Consider the following 10,628-nt stretch of genomic DNA (forward strand, 5'->3'; position numbering starts at 1 on the left):
TCATTTATAAGACTGGGCCATGACCGTACGTTTTCGTAGCAGCAGCAGTATCTGTATCGTAGGGGCGCGGCGCAAAAGTACCACCATGATGATTATTGCTGCCTTCATTATTATAACAGTTTCTACTACAGTGCCAGTAACCCCTTCTGTGATAGGTATTATCGTGTGTCTTTCTGTATAGGCCGATATAATCGGCGCGTTTGTTCACGTAAATGTCGGTAAGTGTAAAAACGTCTGCCTTTTGTCAACGGTCCAAAGCATTTCAAATATTATCCATTGTGGTCCGTTCGCGTTTTTTGCCGTTGCCTCCACCAGCTTCTATGATGCTTTTGCTGTAATTGTTACTACTGTCAGATCAAATCGACCGTTGCGGCCCGACCAGACGAACTGATAGTTAATACCTAGCCAACTTGGCGGCCAACGCGCAGGGGCAACCGATAACGACGTTTTCTCTCGACCACAGCGCTCGACGACGACGCTGACTGAGGGCATCTGCAAAAATGTCTATGGCTGGCGGCCAACCAGGGTGTAGGGAAAAGTCGGTCGCAAAGATGCTGCGAGCGTACTCGCACATGCTACGAACTTGTGAGGATCACTAGATGCCGCTTCTTCCGTGCCATATGTATCTGGTAAACTCGAGGTTTTACATGTGGCGGGCTTAACGCTCTAGATAGCGCCGTTTTAAAGACAGCCAGGCCATTACAGGCTTAGACAAACACAGATTTTCGTGTCACGCGCGCGATTTCTGTATTATGAACTGGGATACGAAACGTGCGAATTTAGGTATCAAAGCAGATTTGTTTTGCAGATGACGAGAGGAAATATACTGCTCAAGAAAGTAACATCATTGCGGACAATGGCCAGTAAGATCACCCTAGGTACAGTACAGTGGTAAGGCGTTTGGATGAAGTAGGTACCCGCCGCCAAGGACACTATTGTCGTATACGAAAGGTCAAATATGAGACAAGTTTGGCTAACAATCTCAGTCAGCCATTGATTGCTCAGAGGCAAACATAACAGAGTGCCGGAGAACATAACTGAGATGCCACATACTGCCTTCGTCTCACAGCGGCAAAAAAATTTTAATTAGATTTTAGAAGGGATCAGTGTTTCAACATCAAATAGAAAGCGGAAGTATTCGATCTTAGGAATAAAAACACAGTCAACACAATGTAAGGTGTCGTTCGAAGGTCTATAAAAACCGATCAAATAGGATATTTATAATTTGAGCATATTGCATTATTTTTGCACTCAACGGGCTATTTGGTGTTTAGCATTTGACCATAATTTTTGAAATAAACATACGTGTTTGTAGAATCGAGAAGCGTGTGGTGGAAATCTGTTTTCGGATTACTCATCAAGTGAGAGATATGATTAGCACAATACTTCATTGTGCATCGGTTCCTGAAGGCCGCTCATCCTATACAATGTGACTGACCAGTTTCGTCACTCAACATAGCTTATATATGAACAATCATTATTCAAGCTCCGAAAAGTTTTCAGTCGGTCCTAGTTATACGTTCCATCTAATATACCTGGCCAGTGTTCGCAAGATCCGACAACTTACTGGAACTGCGAAAGTCATGCTTTGCGTAAGCAGAGTCTGTAGATCGCCATTTACGTTTTCTCTCAATCTTGCACGCGGATTGGCTAATGTTTTGCGACAAGTATGTTATCAGATAATCTCTTTATGTGTAATAGAATAGTGTTTATGTATAGCTTCTGAAGAAATGAGTCCGAATTTGAGACTCGTAGGCCCAAACTCCCGTTGGCTACGAATGACAAGGGACTTCCTTCATCTCAAAGGAGGGAGATCTAACTCAATGCAAAAGCTATCAAGCGAACGACGGCAGATCGAGTGAATAGGTGAGAGAAATGAAAACTCATAATTACGCTCTCTATGAAATGCGATCATTCATCATGGCCACTACGTTAGCTAAGTGTTCATTTTGCTTCAACAATGACCTACGTGATCCACGGTCGACGGCTTGAAGGCCGCGTAAAAATCACTTGTTCTCTCTCTTTCTCAATATATATATATATATATATATATAGTTGTTATAATTAAAATACTATTGATATTATGGTTATTTTCTCATACGGTTTGTAGTTGAACCCTCACTGGTTATCAAGAGTCATTGAGTGCTTTAGGTGCTGATGCAGTACACTGAATGGATGTTTTGAATTAAAGACGTTACAATGAACTGCTGAATTTTCTGGAAAATATTACAATTGTAATAAATAAAACCAACTTGACATTATCAGTAAGTTACTTTTTATTCGAAATCAGATAATTACAATGATAACAGTTAATCCGAATCAATAATATATAATCAGTGGAAACGTAAATCATACTGAAAGGGTGCTTCGATAGCAAATAGCTGAGAGTAGGTTTTAGATAATATTCTAACCGTAATACAGCATGGTAACTAGTTGTACAGTAGACAAATACAGTATCCTTCACAATCTGAAGCCGGCTCAGATAGAATCTGCACAGTTATGTTCATTTAAAAAAAAGTTTTTTTTTTTTTTAAAAAAGATATTAAAAAAACTGTGGCATTTTTATCTATCTGCATAAAAAGTACTCCACTTAGCTCAGCTCGTACGGCGTTGTATTGCATTATGTAACTGGCCGCTGGGCGCAGTCTTGAGATGGGAGTCTACATAGAAGAAAAATCTCAATGTTGTCCTTGAGAAAGCTTGCTTTTTCATTTCAACCAAAGAACTGTCAGCTACGGCCGGTGGCAACGGCAGCGTCACCATCGTCATCATCATCGCCGCCAACTTTGTTGCTTTTTCTGACGCTGCTGTTTTTCGGTGTCACCATGATAGTCGCGGTTGTATTCGTCGCCGCCATCGTCAGCCCTCATTTTGTCCGTCCATTTCGAGCCGACCGCGAAAGCAGCCGCCGCCGAACACCGAACACAAAACTGAAACGCCAAATCAAGATAGACCTTTCTTTACTTCCTCGACGAAAAGAGAGAATAAACATTTTTGATTAGACTCCACTGCGTTGCTGCAGATATACTATTACTAGTAGATCACCGGCGTCGCCATTGAACGTCGGGCTATTTCACCTTCATCACCACCAAAGCGAATCCGGCGCAACGTTGCGGTTCTGCTTCTTGTATTAGTGTACGAGCTCTCGAGATGCTTTTGTTATCACTGGCATCACTTTTACTCAGCTAAGCAACACTATTAACAACTATAGCAGCCACGTCAGTGGATATTCGCTGGATAACGGAAAATGATCGACGGAGCTAAGACGCAGCGCGAGGGGAAGGTTCAGCTGGAGGGGAGCAACAAATGGTGCAACTCTGGTGCAGGACCCATTTTTCGGACGAGTTATGTGAGCACCAAGGCTAGCTGACGGACAGGGAAACAGCCCTGAATACCTGCGCGCGTGTTGCGTGTGCCTGCAGTTTACCCCCAGTCGATCAGAAATCATGGACGGAACGTGCCAGGGACGCCAGGATGCCAGTAGAAGGAAAGCACATTTAGCGCTAGTGGAGATAAAAGCGGTTGCTGCTGCTGCGGCAGTAGCAACGACGAGCAAATGGATGCACGATGCTTGTTCAAGATGTGGTTGACGAGATGAGGACGACGACGAGTACATTAGTACAAATTTTGTGTATTTGCCACTACAATATGTCATCAATGGCGCATCCAGGCCGAATATCTAACAGCATCCACGGCTTGTGCCCATCACTGCTGCCACCACCGCCACTGACCGGACGGGCCTCGCTGCGGAAGCCTATCGCTCCTCTTTACCCAACCGCCTCAGACCCAACGGTCACCGCGCGTGAATGGTACGTAAGAAGTGGCAAACAACACCAATGAAAGCTACAATTGCTACGACAGTGTAAACAACAGCATTTAAATTTCACCAGCCCAGTCAGCGTCCGTCGGAGCTAGCAAGGGAGCGGACTGTGGCGTCTGCTCGTAGCACTGTGAGTAGGGGCAGCGGCCAACAAAACGGCTGGCTAAACCAGCTGCATCTAGTGAATGGTAGGATGTGTGGTGATAATAAGCTTTTATGCTGCACTAGCGGCGCGATGGCTCGGCGAACAATTTAATAACAGCCATCAGAGACTAATGTCGTCCTTGTTGTTTGTTGCTATGGAGTAGCTGAGCTGTGCTTTTGTAACTGAAAGCGACCGATTAACTAAGAGCAGCAGCGGCATCGACAGTAATACGACGACAATAATCGTAATATCATCACCATATAATGGAACAAACAGTCAGCAGACGGTAATAGCAGGTGAGCTGCTACAACCGGGTCAATGATCTAATCCGCAATTAAACGATGATCAAATTGCGGCCGACAAATAAACAATTATAGAATAACAACCGGGCAATGAGACAGCTAACGCGCGAAAAGGGCTTTGCCAGAGAGAAATAGAAATGGATCAAAACAATTATCTAAACAGCTAGGAGTGCAGGTGAGACGGTAAAGAAACATATAGAATTTTGAAGAAAGTCGTACAGATGGCAGCAGTGGCGCATAGATGCTACGACAGTAGCGCCAGCAAAGTGGATGCTCTTGCGGTTTGCTTCTCGTTCAGTCTGGCCTTTGTTTGTTCTAGCTTTGCGTATAGACCGATCCGTAAGAGTCCGCGTCCGGAAAATAGTTTTCATCGGTAGTTAGCCCCTGCTGCCCCGTTCTAGGGGTACGTATGTTACGAGGCACATAGCTACAAGGTAATACTGATGGCTGCAGGCAATAGAAATTCAGTAGACTAACCGTTTGGCTCGATGTCTTTATTAGAATATGATTATGTATATAGAATATAGTTAGGTTACAAACCCTGAAAGCGGTTTAAATGGAGGACATCGTAGAAAGAGGGTTGGTGAAGAAGCTTGCGAAAACCGTATCCTATAGATATTTACCTGTACGAATAGGAAAACCCTAGCATCATCAAGCCAAACCCCGTTCTTGTAACATACACGTAAGATCATAGCGGATATAAGTGCGTCTATATGTCAAACATAAGCATGTTCGCAGAACTTGAGACTGGCATCTCGAACGGTTTTTTAAGCTTTGTTGAAACTCAGCGCCATTTTTAAAATGTGCCGCATGCCTCTATGCATCGCTATTCTATAGATTCGTATCGAAATAATTTTATTAAAAAAGAAAGAAAAAGTTAACTATATTGCATCTGTCTCTTGTTAGTTTCCATATAAATCTTGCAGCAATCTAATTACACATGCTATCCTGCACATCTACAATATTTTGGCGTCATTCTGATGAGAATTTTCTAGGTAGGCTTTGATGCGGCTGTTCTCTTCTTCTTTTGTCTGTTTTATGTCTGCTTTTATGAAGTCTTTTCATATGCATACCAAACCGTAGGCACCATCGACGTATATGCCCACACAGTACGGACGTCTACGTACATCCCGCCAGTCACACAAATCATGCCAATTCCATGGCGGCGCTTCGAGCTCTACTATTTATAGTTTTGAAAAGATTTCGGGCAAATAGAACTCAACGGGTCTCCGCGAGTACAGGCGCAACATTATAATCTCTCTTCAACAATGATACCCGCTATATATACAGGTTTTGAAGTAAGTTAATTAGCATGTGTACGGCAAGTCTAAGTAAACGACGAAGCGTTGTTTTGATCTGAAGCTTAATGAAGCGCCGGCTGCGCACACATCGTATTATGGATACTGATCTCAGCTTCACGGAAGAGAATGTAAATAAACTTTAAACAATGGACTATATAGAGTAATGTATATATATTTACTTGTTTATCTATAGTGTGCACTAAGCCAATCGTTTCCATGCGAAAAAAAAACCGATACATTGTATCATATTTATCTATCACCTTGAGTGACTTTTATTGTTTTTATTTAAAATTTATTCGAAATGGATGTTATCTCGGCTTACACGTATAAATAAAAAACTGGCGGATATTAATAAGCTAACTTATCTTTCGCTATATTGCACTAAGTCCGTGCGAATCGATGCTGTTTATATGCACGTTTTCTCTACCAAAAGGAGGCGCGAGTCAGGACAAAGGATCAAGCGGAGATTCCAGGAGGACGCCGATCCATTAAAGTTCAGAGAGCGATCCGTTTTCGAGAGTACGTCTATATGCATTTTGTTTTTTGATCTAACATTTCTTTTTTTTTTTTTCAGAACGACATACCCATTCACAACAGTGCACTCGCAAACATGCTCAGTTGCTAAAGGCTACTTGATCCTTTTTGTTAATTCGCACGATATTTGTAGTATAAATGTCAAATACGCCATGGTAATCACAAGTACACAGATCAATATCAGTTTAATAATACAGATAGGAGATTTTGTGCAGTCTAGTGCACGTACTCATTTCTTACTGGCCGGTACTTGACAAATTTGAATTTTTACTAGCTCGCGCTGATAAGCCCCACGCAATAGAATGAGTATATTACCTTTACAGTAAGTAAGCCCGCGCACTCCAAATGGACAAATTGGCCTCATGATGGGCAACTGCCGTCGTGGAATTTCGTAACTGTTCTATGGATAGCTACATCGTCGTCTACATTAATTGATATATACAAAATTACCTACAATATTGCGTTCAAGTTTGATGGGGCTGTGCCGGAAAGATCCACTCGGGTCATTACAGGCCACGGCCGGTTTAGCTTTGTCCTGGCAAGATCGTTCGGTTTGCGTCCTCAGTTAGCACCGCAGGTACATGCCAACGTTAAGCCTAAGTCCTCTGGCTTGACACCACGTTCGATCAAACTACTACATTGAAGAATATTTTACTAAATGTGATCGTTGGTACAGTTGTCCCACATTGCATTTTAAAGCACCAGCTAATTGGGCATTTTGTTTTTTTTTTGAGAATGAATTTAAAAGGTTGAAGATTTCATGAAACTCCTCTTGGCTCCGAAAACTTTTCTCGGTTGACACGCTGAAAAACAATATCCCTCTGTCGATCTATAGATATTTTTGTGATATTCTAAGCCGATCATACGAATAAATTTATCATGGATAATTTGTCATATTGACAACTATCGGTTTGTTTTTTTCATTAGAATAGAATATTTCAACGGATGACCGCCTCCTACTCGGTGTGGCTTTCGAATAAGTATCTTATTATTTGTTACACAATAGCCGCTTAGGTACCACGCGTAAGATTTCTGCTGAATGACTCAACTTATGTAACACTATCGAACCTTTTCTGGGACGTAAGCTAATAGTCCATGACACCAGCGTTTACTGGGTTTCGAGTCGTACAATCGATATGAAGTGAACTCTGCTGTATCGTCCTAAAAACATAAATTTGTATAAGAGGTAAATATCCCCGTTCGTTTCCTAATCCCGAATATACTTTGTACCGCCGGCCATATCTGCGGAACAATGGGTCCATATTGAATTTTAGCGCGTTTATTTGGCGTTGACTGAAATCCGACTCGATTTTACTATGTTTACCCGATGTCAGCCGCCCGACTCGGGGCGCAAGTGTCGCAAAAGACCACGCAAGTTTTAACAATAGGGCCCATTCCTTGATTCGAACCCAGATGCTAAGAATATTCTGAAATAGCTCGAACGAAATACTGCTAGCGAGACAATAAGCTACCAGATTCGCAGTCGTGTAGACAGGAGGCAGCCTCCGAAATTCAGCACACAATCTCTACTGTGTCGTTCGAATTGTTAATCCTGTTCGGCTGTGATTTAATTCACTGGTAGCAGCATTTGAGGAACGAGGAAAAATGGCTCCGCCGTCATACCAGAGTCCTCGAATTAAGTGAAGATTTGGGTTGATAAATGTACCGTAAGAGCAGGTACATTTACTCAGATACGACAGATAGTTCTCAAGAGGTAACGTCGAGCAGATGATTATTAAATGCTTGTTATGAACCTAATAGGAAGAAGGTTCCATCCCTGGCCAATGCCAATTGCCGAAAACTAAGTACACTCGTGACAAAGATAAATCATCAAAGCTATCCGTGTTTTTTTTCAACCGATGTGACCTTTCAGGTCCACTATATGTCTCTTGGTGGTCGCGAGAGATTGCGCCGTATTGCTCTCAAATAGCCTGTCACCCGTAAACAAGATTTTTTCAAACGGGTTGACTAACTGAAGATGAATAGCCTTTTATATCCCCCATGGCTGTACAAAGTTGTCTACTGTTGCTGATTAACACGAAGAATGACCCCCGACTGAACGATGACAGAATCACTACGCAAATCAGATGACAATTGGATCTCTGCAGAGCACTTATGCTTAAAGTAAACACGAAGATGAAATATCCTAATACATATGTCCTGTTTGTACAGCTGTTTGTATCGACAAAAATTACTTTCAAATAGAGCGGTTCAATTATAGAAAATAATTAACATAATTTTCTAATATTTTTTAATTCCGACTAGCGTAGGGAAAAATCATCCTTATTCAACCATATTAGAGCTTTGTACTGCCGGCATACAACAATAATTTCTAGACTCGTTCTACTGAGATTTTTTGGGGCGTTCCCACCGAACTGGGTGCCTGCGTCGTTTACTTCTGCTGTTGTCTGCTTGTTGTGGTCACATAGGTTGCTAGTAATCCTTTAACTGGCTTTTTTTTTAACTTCGACTTATTTGGGGTTTAATTAGCTAGTTGGCCGTACGAATACTGATTCGTGAGACAATTTCTCATGTGACCCCGTATTTTCGAAGGAGCAACAGATCCATGTAGGTATATCTTCTACACGTTTTTCAGCTGGCCTAATCACGATTACGGCAATGATTATTTCACTTTCATTCAATTTTAGGAAGTCACAGAACGAATATGACCTACTACAACTTACGACAATTATTTCCTTGTGAAATATGTTGACGTTATGCGTTCATATGTTTGTATGTATCCTAGTCAAAGTAAATAATATAATTTCTATGCGGTTGTTAAGACAACAGATAAAATATGTATGTTACGTATTCTACATCTATATCAGAACCGACTTGACCGTATGGAGACAGTTAATTGGATAACCTCCAAAGGGCTTATGGATTATCCCTGAAAAGCCCAAGAGTCTACGTTATCTATGTTACGTCGTATCTGGGACCGTATAATTCTGTCTGTTGGCTTTTTTCTTGTATTTTCTGTTTTGTCTATCGAATTATTCTCTTCAGTTTATTTTCCTGACCTTCAATAGCAAATCACTCAGACTAGCGTATGTACATGCATAGTTCAGTGTGTGCGCATACATGGGCTAGACATTTCATATGGGACACGCGGCAGGCGTTACCACTAGCGGACCGCCTGTAAGAAGCACCCAACGACGATAAATTCCCTCGTTTGCGAAAAAAAAAGCCAGAGCGAAATATTCTCAAGTAATTGCCAACTTAGCTACTAGAGCTGCTAATATTGTTTCCTTGAGCTATCAATTCTGTGCTTCTCAATATATACATATACTCATAGCCATACAAATAGCCGGAGAATAGAATATTGACGGGTACGGAATATCAGTCCGAGGTTAAGTTCAGGCCAGTTAATGACCAAAGCATTTTTGCGAAGTTTGCTACAACCAAACCCAAAATCCTTCTGGAAGGCAAATCTAGCAGCTCGACCAAGAAGGAAACACGGAGTAAAACTTGACAAGTTAGAGAGATAGTTTCTCAGCCTTTTTGTGAACAGTACCTGGGGCCGTCGCGAGGCAACAGCGGGGAAGCTCTCTAACGCATGACTACAGCCAAGCACTCTTTGGAGCGAACGATCGAGAACACGAGGCGCGTCGCTGCTTGCCATAGGCGAGTGTTTGCCGGTTAGACCAGTTCACCAACAGGACTAATAGCAGAAGTAACAATAGCTGATGGTTCGTGGTGGCCGACGCCTTTAAAGTAAAGTTTTTAAAGTAAACTCTGACAAAAAGCGTCTGGCAGCAGCGGAAAGCAGCAGCGAAACCGCTCTATTTTCGTACTGCAAAATATAGCACGCCCAGGCGGTGCTAAGCGAATTAATGTCGAGAATAAATAGAATACCATTGTCGGCCGCAGCCTAAGTCGATGGCGTTTTATGATGAAAGTTTTCTCTCATCAAACATAGCTATAATACCGCATAAAACTGCAAGCCAGCATCTTAGTCATGAGGCCGGTCATGAGTAAGCATAGGTCGCACATAAAAAGGCCGCTGTACTACAAAGGGCACGTGATTGCTTCAGCCCGATACTGCGACATGCGTTGCTCTTTATCTACGTTAGGATAGTCTGGAGAAGCTACTTGCGGGAAAAATAGATGAACAAATTGAAAATTGTACAGAGAATTTTTTTGTAAGTACTTCTTGATTTAACACTTTAGGACATAGAAGGACCGAAACTGTGAAGGAAGCATCTATCGATCAATATCGGCCCTCCGTGTTTAGACTTTCCATGCAAATCCTACAGATCGAATACTCTACATAAGCAATCTTAGCTAGCCTTAAATTTTCTGAAGATGGCATAGGAAGTTTTTAGGTTCATATGAAATATGTTCGATGAGTTCACAGAGTATATATGTACGTATTTAGGCTTGTCGAAAAGCTGTTGACCATTTTCAAGCGGAAATTAAAGCAAGCGTTTCTTATTTTTATAGTCATATTACTAAATTAAGTATACATCACCTTGACACGTTTGCTTATGTTTCATAATCCCATCACTATAGAAGCTTTGTGACTT

General features: G+C 41.9%; 2 long non-coding RNA genes across 2 annotated transcripts; one reads left to right on the forward strand and one right to left on the reverse strand.

The window, feature by feature from the left end:
• Positions 1–2,252: 2,252 nt before the first annotated feature.
• LOC111261519 (uncharacterized) lies at positions 2,253–3,162 on the reverse strand. Its single transcript, XR_002681039.2, has 2 exons — positions 3,078–3,162; positions 2,253–2,930 (listed from the first exon to the last, which is right to left on the reverse strand). It is a non-coding gene; the product is annotated as an uncharacterized LOC111261519 (long non-coding RNA).
• A 1,434-nt stretch (positions 3,163–4,596) lies between these two features.
• Positions 4,597–7,005, forward strand: LOC147753323 (uncharacterized). The gene is made up of 2 exons (XR_015311546.1): positions 4,597–4,701; positions 5,324–7,005. It is a non-coding gene; the product is annotated as an uncharacterized LOC147753323 (long non-coding RNA).
• The last annotated feature ends 3,623 nt before the right edge of the window (positions 7,006–10,628 follow it).

The sequence above is a fragment of the Varroa jacobsoni genome, unplaced genomic scaffold, assembly GCF_002532875.2.
Source record: "Varroa jacobsoni isolate VJ856 unplaced genomic scaffold, vjacob_1.0 scaffold_564, whole genome shotgun sequence".
Lineage (NCBI taxonomy): Eukaryota > Metazoa > Arthropoda > Arachnida > Mesostigmata > Varroidae > Varroa > Varroa jacobsoni.